This window comes from Callorhinus ursinus, unplaced genomic scaffold (assembly GCF_003265705.2).
Source record: "Callorhinus ursinus isolate GAN/ISIS: 27379988/994484 unplaced genomic scaffold, GSC_fseal_2.0 scaffold45, whole genome shotgun sequence".
Lineage (NCBI taxonomy): Eukaryota > Metazoa > Chordata > Mammalia > Carnivora > Otariidae > Callorhinus > Callorhinus ursinus.
Genome location: NW_027397107.1, coordinates 4,890,815 through 4,904,355, shown reverse-complemented (window position 1 = coordinate 4,904,355; position 13,541 = coordinate 4,890,815). Strand labels below are relative to the sequence as shown.

General features: G+C 50.9%; 1 protein-coding gene and 1 long non-coding RNA gene across 6 annotated transcripts in view; one reads left to right on the top strand and one right to left on the bottom strand.

Annotated features, from left to right (window-relative positions):
• Window positions 1–1,072: 1,072 nt before the first annotated feature.
• On the top strand, window positions 1,073–10,810 carry LOC112840040 (uncharacterized). 5 transcript variants are annotated; one of them, XR_003212366.2, is made up of 6 exons: window positions 1,073–2,342; window positions 2,989–3,186; window positions 3,817–3,893; window positions 4,774–4,897; window positions 5,379–6,021; window positions 6,807–10,810. It is a non-coding gene; the product is annotated as an uncharacterized lncRNA (long non-coding RNA). The 5 variants fall into 5 exon arrangements; XR_003212368.2 differs by having other exon boundaries at window positions 5,379–7,841; window positions 8,225–10,576; XR_003212367.2 differs by having other exon boundaries at window positions 3,006–3,186; window positions 5,379–10,810.
• Window positions 10,809–13,541, bottom strand: part of WDR73 (WD repeat domain 73) — a 19,414-nt gene continuing 16,681 nt past the window's right edge. The window contains exon 10 of the transcript XR_003212362.2: window positions 10,809–12,882. The gene's annotated coding sequence lies outside the window, so the exon portion shown is untranslated. The remainder of the gene's footprint in view (window positions 12,883–13,541) is intronic.

Below are 13,541 nucleotides of genomic sequence, written 5' to 3'. Positions count from 1 at the left end.
GTGTGTGTGTGTGTGTGTGTGTGTGTGTGTAAAGCATTAGCACAGTGGACAACTATGTGGTGTGTGTGTGTGTGTGTGTGTGTAAAGCATTACCACAGTGGACAACCGTGTGTATGTATGTGTAAAGCATTACCACAGTAGACAACCATGTGTGTGGTGTGTGTGTGTAAAGCATTACCACAGTGGACAACCATGTGTGTGTGTGGTGTGTGTGTGTGTGTAAAGCATTACCACAGTGGACAACAATGTGTGTGTGTGTGTTGTGTGTGTGTGTGTGTAAAGCATTACCACAGTGGACAACCATGCCGGAAAAGTACTTTCTTAAGTGGCAAAAAATTGAATTGGAGTCTCAGCTTCATGCTCGCAGACCTCCTGCCCGCAAGGGCCCTCCTCCCCCTCAGTGCCCCCGGGAGTGAGGGAAAGGAGTGCAAACACACGACCCCCGGCTGGGTCCGTTCTAGTTGTGGCTCTGAACCCCCAAATCCAGCGTGCAGTGAGGTCCTACCCGTCATTAATGATTCGTCGGAGACACATAGCCGCCTAGGCCGTCCCCACAGTTTATTGGCTAACGCTGCTGTCAATCTGCGGGCACAGGCGGAGGCCTATGGGAAATGGAGTCCGGCAAAACCGAGTCCTTCTGGGGCTCGCGTTTCCGCTTCCGGTGTTTAGTGGCTGTCCGAATGCCCGGACCACGGGTCTGGGCTCGGGGTTCGGGGGTCGTGTGGGCACGTGACGTGGCCGCGGAGAAGGTGCCGGGGGCCCCGGGTACCCGTACGCGCAGGGCCTCGGCGGGCCCACGCAACTCTCAGCCAGGGTACTGGCCGCCCTCGTCGAAGGGTCGGGGGGCGTGGCCCGACGGAAACCCTCGGTCTCGCCGCTTCGGGCCCAGCGGCCCCCGGGCAGGATGCGCCCCTCGCGCTGGCACCGCCCTCCTTCGTGCCGCCCACCGGACCCGGCGGAGACGACCCTGGCCCAGTGGGCGCCGAGGCGACCCCGTCCCCAGGGCCCGCATTTACCCAATGAGGTTCCAGAGAAGGTCTCCCGCGGAGCAGAGTAGTCTTCCAGGGTAAGTCACGCTCTGCGGGCCAGTGCCTCAAGTCCATGGTCAAGGGGCGGAGCCGCTGCTTATTTTCCGCCCTGCACCAGCTATGCGACCTTGGGCAAGACCCTGGGCGGGGGGGGGGTCTCTGAGCCATGATTGCCCAGCCGAAGTATCTCTAACTTTCCTGCCAGCTCTAACATCCTATGAGTCTGTGTTTATTATCCCTGCTCTTAAAGCCTGTAACCTTAGCCAGGCTAAATCTCCCTGTTTGGGAGAGAGTTATTCCAGGACTGAGACTTGGGGTGCCCAGTGCCGAGAGCCCAGCTAGAGATGTGGGCCGTGGAGACCCTGTGAATCGCTGAAGCTTAGAGCCCGCTCCAGCCGGGTGCTGCTCTCCAAGGTGCTGCTACCTTACGCGCCGTCTCGTACTTGTCCTGCACATTCACTCCCGAAGACCAGTGGCTTGGGAAGGTGGGCGGTTTATTGTCCCCATTATCTCCTCCAGCCCATCCTCATTGGTCAGTATGGATAATTGACATTTTTCTCAGCCTCAAGTAAATCGCTATGCAAACAGAGCTTCAAGCTCCCCTACTTTCCAACCAGATCACCAGCCCTTGACCCTCCTCTCAAACTTCTGGAGCTGCCTCCCCAGTGATAGAGGGCCAGACTCCATGGGCACCAGGACTTGGGAAGGGGAGAACAGGAGAGTTCTTTTCTTCACCTCAGTCCTGCTGGGCTAACATTTGTGATTGTCACTAGCGTTCACTCTAATGTATCTCTGGCTCTAGAATTTCAAGTTCTACTTAGTGACTCCTATCTCAAGGTAGCTTCCCAGTGTGGTCAAGGAAGAGGTTTGAGCTTCAGAGCCCAGTTGCAAGGTTCTTCTCTGAGCTGAACAATGGCTGTAGCTGTAGACCAACAAATTCAGACTCCTCAAGTGCAAGAAGAACTTTGACTCGTGAAGCTGGAAGAGAATTCCCACTGGGAGCAGGAAATTTCCCTTCAAGGGAGTGACCCTGGACCAGACACCTCCTGCCAGCGTTTTTGGCATTTCTGCTATCAAGAAACATCCAGACCCCAGGAGGCCCTCATCCAACTCCGGAAGCTCTGTCATCAGTGGCTGAGACCAGAGAAGTGTACAAAAGAGCAGATCCTGGAGTTGCTCGTGCTGGAACAGTTCCTGACTGTCCTTCCTCAGGAGATCCAGATCTGGGTTAGATAGAAGCATCCAGAGAGTGGGAAGGAGGCCGTGGCTCTGGTGGAAGACTTGCAGAAAGAACCTGGAAGATGGGGGCTCCAGGTGAGAACCGGGCACCTTGTTCTGAGTAGTTAAAAGAGGGGAGTGGGAGAGACAGAGCCCCCTTGGTTTGCCAGCCAGATGGGTGATGTGTAGTACTTCGCTCTTTGTGTCCTGTGGCATTTGCTTATTCCCTGGGCCTGGTAGCCACAACTTCCTTTCCAAGCTCAGACTGACACTTCAGGGAATGCATAGCATTGGTTGTTCTGAAGGTTGGTCCCTGCCATTAAGTAAGAGAATTGCTTAAAATGGCTTGACCACCACTCTGGTTGAGGAGGAGCACCCAGAAGAACATAAAAGCTCTTTGTGTTGTTGTTGTTGTTTTGGAGAATAGCTCTCATTCATTAGTCAGCTTGAAGCAAGGGGCTTCATTGGTCTTTACTGACAATCTTGAACCTTTGCATCCTACTGAAAAATAGCTGTGTTTTTGGTTGGCTGAGTTTTGCCTAGGGATTGACAGGAACAGCCCCAGGAGAGCTGGTGGGCAGATTGCAGTGAGCCTGGGTTCTAGACCTTACCTGTTAGTCTTCCACACACCCACGCTCCTAACTGCCCTGCAGTGACTTGCATGAGGCTGATTTCCTCCTTTGCTTCTTTGCATCTTGGGATGGTTAAGTTTTATTACCTACCGGATTTTGACAACTTCTAGTCCTTGAACGGGGGCAGGAGGTATACTCAGAGGAGAAGGAAGCTCCAGGATCAGCACTGGGTTCCCTGAGGAGCCGTCTGAAGCAAGCACGGACAGGACCCACGTGTCTGTTACCGGCGATGGTGAAGAACTCACAGCCAGAACCAGAGCCGTTGACTCACAGCCCCATGGTAGAACTCTGATCCTTCCACAAGAGCGGTAAGCAGCCGCAGTTTGGGGAGGAAGGAGGGACCCTTCTGTGGAGAGGGTGTGAAAGTCCCCTCTGAGTGCAGAAAGTGGGATTTCTTTCCACTTGGAGGATGGGGCATGTGAAATGTGGCTGACCACATGAACCTGAGGGATCCTCAGTAGCACCTCCAAAGGGAAGAAAGGCCTTGGTTGGCGTGTTTTGTAAAATTACATCGGGGAGCCTGGGGCACCTTTCTTTATGAGTGAGAGGTTACTGGTCCCAGTAGGTTAGGGGTGGGCACAGATTTTAGGCCTGATTGGTGGGAAAAGCATAAGGTAGGGTTAAACCAAAGTGCAGTAATTCTCAGAACAGGGACAAGTGTCCCCAGACTAATTCAGATGATGCAAATGTGTTATCAAAACTGAAGAAGAAAATCATAAAACTGGGACAGTCAGTAACCTGGATGGATACGGAAGGGGAAAATCTGGAACTCTCCTCTTAGAAATGTGTCATTTTGGTTTTTCGCCAACCGTCTTTGGAGGGCCAAAGCGGACGCAAAGAGAAGGGGGAAGACTCTTCTGTTTCAGAACTAAGTTGGGCTAGTCCTCAAGAGGAGTCAAGAAACATTGTCTTCTAACAGCTCCTTTCCCTTCCCACAGCCCTGCCTGATCCTCCGGCTCTGGGTCTTTCCGTGGAGGAAAGCGGTGGTGACCAGGGGATGATGAGCCCCTCCCAGGTGAGCCAGATTTTTCTTACTCAGGACACCTTTTACTACTCGAGTGGGGGCCTTTTGCATCCAACTCTCTTATCAGAAATGCCAAGGCAATTTTAGCCAGCAGGGAGGCCCAGTAACTTTACAGATTAGGCTTCACAATTTCATCCACCAGAAAAATGTTGCCCAAACCTCCCTCTTGCTGTAAGGCGGCACCACAGCTGGTAGGGAGGAATTGCACTAAAGTCATTCTTTTCCTTGACCCTGAGATCGTAAGATTATGTTGATTTTCTTGTTTGTCTTAAAAGGAATGATTATTTCCTTCTTTCTGTATCTGAATCTTGCCCCTGTAGAACAGTGCGGGACTGCGTGTGTGGGTGTGGGTGTGGGTGCGGGGTAGCGGGGCACAACAGCTTCAGAGTCAGACAGCCCTGAGTTCAAATCCCAGCTCTGCCACATACTGACTGTAGAACTTTGAGCAAGTGTGAAAAGTTCCCAGCACAGTGCATAGGTGTTCAGTAAATGTTAGCTTCTTTCTTGCCTTGCTTCCTCTCCCTCTCTTCCCTTCCCCTGCCCCCTACTGCATTTTTTGAAGATTGATTTATTTTGAGAGAGAGCGTGAGCAAGTGGGGAGAGGAGCAGAGGGAGAAGGAGAGAGAGAATCCCAAGCAGACTCCCTGCTGAGCCCAGAGCCTGAGTGGGGCTCAATCTCACGCCCCCGAGGTCATGACCTGAGCCGAAATCTAGAGTGGGATGCTTAACTGACTGAGCCACCCAGGCATCCTGGCCCACACTGCATTTAAAAGTCAAAGGAATCTCACGTTTCAGTTTCTTCTGAGTCTTTTTTGTCACCTGGACTCTGATGAAGGCAGCATATTTTGAATAGGGTGTTATGTTTCCTCAGGAGTTGATGACATTCAGTGATGTGGCTATGTATGTCTCCCAGGAGGCACGGAGGCAGCCAGAACCTGGGGGGAGGAAACACGTGGAAAGAAGTTGGGAGAAATCTGCAAGTGGGGCCTCGATGGGTAAGACTGCCGTTTTCCCGTCCAGTAGAAGTTGGCTGTGGAGTTTCCAGAGTAGTCACTCCTCCAGATCTTTTTGGGTCAAATTTTTTTAAAGTCCCTCAATCCTGCTTGAACACAGACCAGTAAATCTAATACCAAAGTCAGTGCTATCAAGGACGAGTTTCTAGAGCCCAGAGAGGATACTCTATTAAAGCTTGTCTTAGGAAGACGGTCAGTAAAGCCTCTGGTGGGAACCTGAATTTTATTTGTTACAGGACAGATGAACATGTACAGATAGTTCTAGATTTGGGCCTGGACTTTTTCCCTCACAGTCCTTAATATTACTTTCACTGAGGCTTCCCAAGAATCCCCTTAGACTTTAAAAAAAAAATTAATTGTATCTCCCCTCCCTGGCGTATAAAGTGGTTGGGATTAGATGTAGCAAACCATTGTGTCTTCTCTTTGTCTCCCTGCAAATCGACTTGCCCAGCCACCGACCCAGTGCCAGCTCCTGCAGGGAGCAGGAGAAAACCCCACAGAGCCCAGATCTTCAGCGCCCCAGAGAGGAGGAGAGCGCCAGGGACTCCGCAGCAGGTGGGGGAAGAGTCCAGCCTGGCCACTTGCCCGTCCCAAGAAAAGCCAAGACCTGGGAGGAGCTGGAGTGGCAGGGCCTGGAGGATGAGAAGGTGGCAGCGGCGCACTAGGGCTTTGAGGAAACTTAAGATTTTGGGGGGAATTCTCAGTGAGTTCTGGACCCGTGAGAAATTGCGCACCTGCCACCGAGCCGCCAGGTGTACCGGCTGGTGGCTGATCGGCTGCGCGAGAGCAGCTTCCCGCGGACCCTGGAACAGTGTCGCGACTGCTTCAGAAACCTCCAGACCCACTACCGCAAAGCCAGGAGCAGCCGGGCGCCGGGCACCTGCCCCTTCTACCAGGAGATGGACGCCCTGATGGGCCCCTGGACCCTTGCCGGCACCTTTGATGCCTTAGAGGTGGCAGGAGGCCTTCTGCGGGACAGAGGGGACCCCAAAGAGAACCAGAGGCTGTGCTGGCAGCTGTGACAGGAGATGGTAGCGAACTGGTGGCTGAGCCCCAAGAGGAGCCCGGGAGCCTCGGCCCCCCGGCTTTCAGGGGGAGTTCTGGTGGTAAGCGCCCCACCCCCAGTGCCCCCCAGAGCAGTGGGAGAGGGCAAGTCTCGCAGGAAAGCATTAGGGACTGTGAAGCAGGAGAGACGCTTATTGTCTGGCCCTCTGGTGTGGCCTCGTCTGGAGGAAAATTGTTGAGTCCTTTACGGAACACAGATACCACTAGAATCAGCCCTCCGCTGAAGCCGTCCCACGGGCTCACTCACAAAGACTCCTGGGAGGGTCTTGCCCTGCTCTACAGCAAAGGGCTCTCCCTGTCTGCTCTTAGTAATGGCATTATAGAAACAATATTTAGTGGCAGTTGTAGGAGGAAAGAGAGGTTGGAGTGACTTCCAGTTCCACTTGTTCATTTCCAGCTAAAGTACCCCATCCGTGTGAACTCTGCGCAGATTATAGACAGCAGCCTGCCAACTTAAGACTTGTCTGTTCTTGCGCAAACTGGTTACACACCCTAAGCCTCCGCCTTCTCATCTGTAAGATGGACATAATGACAGTATTTGCCTCACTGGGCGGTTTCGGGGATCCTGGCCCGTGGCTAGCACTCAGGAAATGCTTGTTTTCATTATCGTGAGCATTGTAATTATTGTTAACATAGAGGAAAACCTTGCCCTGCACTCTTCACTTAAGGGGGCATATTTCCTGAGTCATTAACTACACGTTTTCTTCTGAAAACTAGACTTTCTGGGAGGTGCTTCTGTGCTCATCTCAGCTACCACTTCCCGATAGGAGAACAGAAAGCAGACTATGTAGGAACTCCATGTCCCTTCTTGCTTTTCCTTGAGCAGGACTTCCGGTTCCCCAGCCAGATGGGGTCTCGAGGTTGGAGAGAAGTGAAGAGCTTTGGAATGACGATCTCTGGGACTTTTGGGAAACTTCCTGTTCAGGTGGGAAATGAGTGAAAGCTAGTATGGCGCCAACCGAGAAGTCAGACCCAGAATTCTGAACGCGGACAAGGCAGCACCAGGCTGGGAGAGCACCCACTCCCTGGGCCTTCCCGGCTTATTACTCTGAGGTGCTGAAACCACAGGCGGTGGGAGAAGAACAGTAAAGGAGGTGGCACCAGGAAAGCCTGCTCCCCTTCGTTACCTTGGCTCATAGATGTAAACAGATTATTAGTGTTTATGATGTCCCTCTTAAATTTCTTTTTAAAAAATGCCCCCTTTATTTATTTTTTCTAGTATACTCTACCTGCAGTGTGCGGCTCGAACTCATGACTAAGATCAAGAGTTACACACTCTACTGACCGAGCCAGCCTGGTGCCCCTCCCACTTAAATTTCTATCTGACTTTTAACTATAATTAACTGTCGCTTAAGTAGGTTAATAGAAAAAGTGAGCCTTGGCAACTCCAAATTAAACAATACTCAACCTTAGATTATTGGAGGGGTGAATTTCTCATGGTTAAGATGAGCTTCCCTCCTTGGTGGGGCTCGGTCATTCTGCTGGAATTTTAGGGGATCCAATAAACAGTACTGTTCTTCCCCCAGATTCTAGACCAACCAAGAACCATAAGAGTAAGACATTGAGATCAAAATGGCAGCTTTCTAACTGCGAGAGCCATTGGACAATGTGGCTTGATGTGTAGCCACAGTGGGCTTCCTCACGCTGAACCCCACACTGAGGCGCAGGGCAGCCCCAGACGACCACAGCCTTGCCCTGCCGGCACAGAACTGTCACTGCTGGTCTTCTGAGCCACGTGTGCCCAGCTCCTTGTTAGTCAAAGAAGTCCTCCCTCCTGCTTGAGGAGCGAGGGGATGGAGAGAGGCCAGAAGTGTTCTCAGGCTTGTCCCTCTACCTGGAAGGCAGTATCAAGAAGAAAAAGGTGGCTTTTTAGTACTGATTGCCAGCCCACAGGTGGGTGGGAGGAGAGGAGCCAAGCTCGGGGGCAGAGCCTCTGAGGAGTGGGGAGAGGAAGAAATGGGTCTGGACCTTGCCCACTGGACCTTCCCTTTCTTCAGTCTTCTTCCACACGACCTTCTTGTTTAGAAGCTGGGGGAGGGAGGGAGATCTGCAAGTCTGCTGTCTTAACCAGGGTTCAGCCATAGTCCAATGCTTGGTTCCTGGTTAATGGAAAGCTGACTGTGTTCTATCTGTCGTCATCAAGAAATTGTTTCTCAGCGTCCAGGAGGGGACTCTTTCACGTTGTTTGCGTTCTTCTGAGCTCAGAAAGCAGGTCACATTTGCAGTTTCATCTCATTCTTTCAGATCTTGAAACAAAGACACAGGACAAGGAGAATTCAAGCCAGGACATGTCAGAGGAAGCAGAGCTCTGGGGGGCGCTATTAGAGAGACCCAAAGCGGCTGCTTCCCCGGCTCTTGATTGGAGGACAGACTGGGAAGGCAAACATGGGGCGGAGAGGCGGTGGGAAGTACCCTTAGAAGATGGACAAGAAGCACGCTCCCCTCCAGAAGGAGACGTAGGTAAATTGATAGGCCCTCAGGGAACCTACATAGGAGGAAAGTCCCATCTCTGCTGTGCATGTGGAAAACAACATGGCAGCCAGGGCTCACGCTTTGCTGTGCACAGATTAGCCCACACTGGGGAAAAGACACCTTCTAAGTGTGGCCGTTGTGGGAGAAGCTTTGGCCGAAGCTCACATCTGGTTTGCCACCAGAGAATCCCCACCAGGGAAAGGCCCTACAAATGCCCTGAATATGGGAAGGGCTTCAGTGATCCTTCTAACCTCACAGCACATCAGAGAGTCCACACTGGACAGAAGCCCTATAAATGTGGGGAGTGCTGGAAAAGCTTCAGCCAGAGCTCCAGCCTTACTATGCACCAGAGAGTCCACACAGGGGAGAAACCCCATAAGTGCAGGGAGTGTGGGAAAAGGTTCACCAATAGCTTGCACTTCAGTGCGCACCGGCAAACACGCGGGCAAAAAACCCTACCAGTGCCCCGAGTGCGGGAAAAGGTTCAGCAAGAGTTCCACGCTCACCAGCCATCGGAGGATCCACACAGGAGAGAAACCCTATGCATGTCTCGAGTGTGGGAAGAGTTTCAGTGACCGCTCAAACCTCATTACCCACCAGTGAATTCACACTGGAGACAGACCCTATGAATGCAGGGAGTGTGGGAAAAGCTTCAGTCAGAGCTCCAGTCTCATCATCCACTGGAGAATCCACACCGGAGAGAAACCCTACGAGTGTGCTGAATGTGGGAGGCGATTCAACAACAGCTCACATTTTAGTGCGCTTTGGAGGTCCCATGTGACAGAGGCTCGAAGTGTAGTAGGAATGTCTTTAAAGCACCAAGTCTAAGAACACCGCAGAATCCGTTCAAAAATGGTTTGTACGGTCCTTGATTCTATACCATGACACCCACACGAGATGGAGAGAAAGAATTTAGACCCGGTCCAATAGATGTTATTTTTGTTTCTCTCTCTAAACACTCACTTGGCTAATGAAATACTCCTCAGGGCTTTTTTCTCCATGCTGTTAAAATGGGAGTTCCTGTGGAGAGAATTGAGAGACTAGTTCTGAATTTGACTGGATCTCCATCACAGTACGTCTCCACGATGATCCTGTGCCTTAATTTCCACAGCTTGGTATGCTGAGGGGGACAGTCCCGTCCCCGAGACCCTCCTCCGGGGACAGAAGCTTCTGCCCTGTGGCGCTGGGCAACTAGACAGGGATTTATGAATTACATACAGTTTTAAAGGTCTTCCATGGTCCTCCCTATGGGAGGACTAGGGCCCGGGAATTGCCGACATTTCTCCACGTTCCTTAAGATTTACATGGAGTTACTGGAGAGAAAGGCACTTGATCGTGTCATTTGGAGGGGGGGAAAAGGAGAAAAGGTCCACGCTGGAGGCTGGCTTTCTAAACCATAACGTACTCTTCCTCTCAACATACTAGGTTCAACCATATGAGATAGCCATTTTGAGCTCCCAAACCAGCAATTTCATGATTCAACCTAAACAGACTTTTTGCATAATAGAATTACTCCAGATTCCCAGAAGAGCTGCTTATAGAGCCTTACAGCTTCCACCGTGTCCTAAAATGTAAGACTGGGTCTAGGAGATCACAAACAGGCTAATGTAAGCCTTGTCTATAATTTGTAAATATGTCCAGAGCAATAACTACGAACCACAGCATTGATCAAGAAGACTCCCAGTCGGAGGATCTGCCTGTCACCGGCCTCTGACAAACCCCTTTGTTCCTACGGGGGAGGCCATGTGCAGGTTCACAGGTTTTTGAAGATTTGGGGTGTCTCTGCGAGAGCAGAGCACAGTTCCTGGGGGCACTCTGACACCCACAGCAAATGGTGCTTGGAAATCAGTGGAATACACTTTCTCCCTCTTAAAATAGTTTCCTTTGGGGCATCTGGGTGGCTGGCTCTGTTGGTTAAACATCCGGCTCTTGATGTCAGCTCAGGTCTCAATCTCACGCTTGTGAGTTCAAGCCCCACAACAGGCTTTGAAAAAAAAAAAAGTTTCCTTTGTGCATTTGACTTGAAAATATTTCCCCAGAACTTTCCAGAAACCCACCAATTATAAAACAAAGCACTGTCGACACATGACAATTTCATATAATTAGATTTATAAAATATTATGTAATGAGTTTTTTTAATGAACACCAAAGAACTTATTCAAATAAGTGTTATCTGTCAAAAGCAGTCATTCTGATGGGCTGTGGGCTTTACATGTTGTTACCATTATTGAAGACACTGAGTTTTCCTGTAAGAATTATCTTCAAACCACCTTAGAAGGCCCCCTATCAGCGTATTTCCGGCACAGAGTAGTGTCCTGCACATAAGCAAGGCTTAATAAACACTGACAGAACGAGCTTGTTTGTTATCTAGCCCAATTGATCACTTCTCTTATCCATGAGACTTGGCTCTGCCCAATATCTGCTCTCTGAAAACAGATTCCCTTCAAAGGATGTCAATTTGCTGCCACTGAGGAGACTTCAAAGAGCCTATTTTGGGGGATAGTTTTCAAAAAGCTATCCCAGAAATTTGAGTTCAGGATTTTTTTTTTGTAAGGCCAGGAAATAAATCTGATATGTATTATTTTAAATCATTTCACTCTTCTGAATGAGAACGGTTCTACTTGGGTGGAAATTCATCATACTAAAACCAGCGTGGCTATGCATTATAAAAAGACTTTGGAAATAACCAGATTCCCTTTTGGAAACTTGCCATCATCCTTCTTTGGAATGGAACAAGGAGATTGAAATAGAACATCCATACAATTTCATCTCATGTGTATTTTCCCTAGCAAAGTAATGGGAAGACTGATCTGGAGACTGTAGATCTTTCTTCCAGATTTTATAATCCCTGAAGCAATAGGACCTGCAAGACCACGACTCTCGGTGGTTCCTGCAGTTAGTTCTCAAGGGAAGACTAGAGCAGGGAGTTAGCATGAGCTGACTCACATGGAGAGGCTTCCCAGGGAACCAAACGCAATATGTACTCCTTACAAGGTTTGGATTTTGATTTGAAACTAGTCATCCGTTACCTTGCTCAAGAGTGTTTTGATTTACCTTTTTGTCTGCCATGGTACTCGGCATGAGCAAAGCTCTGGGGGCTTTTATTTTTAAATAAAATAAACTCAGACTCACAATCACAGCTTCGAAGTTTCTGAACCAGGCAAGCAGGGTGGCTTTTGGAAGCTGCCTCCTTGGAAATCCCTCAAGATGAAATAATAAGGAAAGTTCTAAGTGGGAATGCCTGAAATTCACTTTTTTTTTTTTAAGATGTCTTTGTCAGAGAGAGCGAGAGAGAGAGCGAGTGCACAAACAGGGGGAGTGGCAGGCAGAGGGAGAAGCAGGCTCCCTGCTTGGCGGGGAGCCTGATGGAGGGCTCAATCCCAGGACCCCAGGATGGATCATGACCTGAGTTGAAGGCAGATGCTTAACCGACTGAGCCACCCAGGCACTGCAAAATTCACTTCTATTATAACGTTGCAGTAGATGACACACAGTCAATCCAATTATGCATTGCAACATTTTAACTGAATTTTAACTGAAGCTCATAGCAAAAATACTGCCCCTTATTTTCATTTACAGATAGCTAGAAATAGGAGGTGGGTTTCAGAAGCTAATCCTGCTAGTGGAAGCCGATGCAAGTATGTTCACCCATTAAATAAATGAATTCCAAGCGCATCCTGAGTGGAATAATCAAAGGGTGAGCCATTTTCATCAGGTTGTCATAGACACAGCCCCGGGGCAGAGGCTTTGTGAGGCTGAGGGCCCCCAGGGCTGCAGGTGACCTAGCCCCCCCCCCACTCAGCCCAGCATGGGAGCCCCCTCACTGGTTTTGAGAGTTCTGCTCTGCCCCCAGAGAACTGACCCTCTCCCTTTACTTCTCGCCAGGACTCGAGCCTCCCAGTGTCCTCACAGCTCTGGGAGACCTGTCAGGAAGGCAAGGCAGAACAAGGCCAGCTCGGCCCGCTGCATATTCAGGGAGGCCGGCCCTGCGCTGAGCCCTTTGCTGAGGGGGGTCCTGTAACCATCACAGCCACCACAGGTGTGGGGTCACCGCGCAGAGCTGGGCTTTGGGCCCTGATGTGACTGCACCATGGCGGGGGGGCGGGGGGAGGTCCTGATCGCCCTGTTATCAGCCCCCAGCTGCGCACTGCTGGGAGCCACAGCGGCTCTGGGGGTTGGCCTGTAAAGTCCGTACACAAGGGAATGATTGTGTGTGCTCAAAATGACCCTTGAGAGTCCCTTCCATAGCCTAGGAGGCAAGGACAGCATCTCTCTTGGCCTGTGAGACGCTCCTGTGCTGAAGGCCCATGGGGGCAAACGCTGCAGGAGCCTGTCTCCCACCGCCGCTCTGGACAGCTGGGCCCTTTCACCCAGGGGCCGCGGGCCGCCTCCCCGTCCGGGCCGTCACCTCGCTGCGCCCGTGTTCTCATCTGCAACACAGGGAAGGGCAGAACCGTCACTACTGGTTCCCAGGTCTGATTCCCCAGACACCTCGCCATCATTCACAACCCATCACTGTGAGCCCTGGGCCAGAGCGTCCCACGGCACTTGGCTAAATAGGAAGGGTTCTAAGTCAAGCTAGCACGCTTAAATTCTTAGCCGCTCCCCTTCACAATATCCTTCAGTATGATGTGGAACACCAGATTTGTGTGGGTTTAAGTTTAAAATTGTTGTTTTCAGGATATTCATAAGATTGTGCAAACTGTCACCACTATCCTATTTTAGGCCATTTTCTTCACCCCAGGAAACCCCAAATTCATCAGCAGGCACTCCCCAGTCCCCACAGCCCTCATCCTCTGGCCACCACTCCTCTCCCTTCTGTCTCTCGGGACAGGCCTGTTCTGAACGTTTCCCGGAAACGGAGTCCTACAGTGAGTGGCCTTTTGTGACTGGCTCCTTCCCCTCAGCGTCCTGTCTGCAGGCTCATCCACATTGTGCCAGGAGTCTGTGCTGCAGTCCTCCTTCCGGCCTCTGATACCCCAGCACACGGACGGGCCGCACTGTTAGCGCCGTCATCAGCTGGAGGACATCATTGGCTGGCTTGTTCCCTCTGTGCTTATTGTGAGTCACGTTGCCATGAATGTTCGTG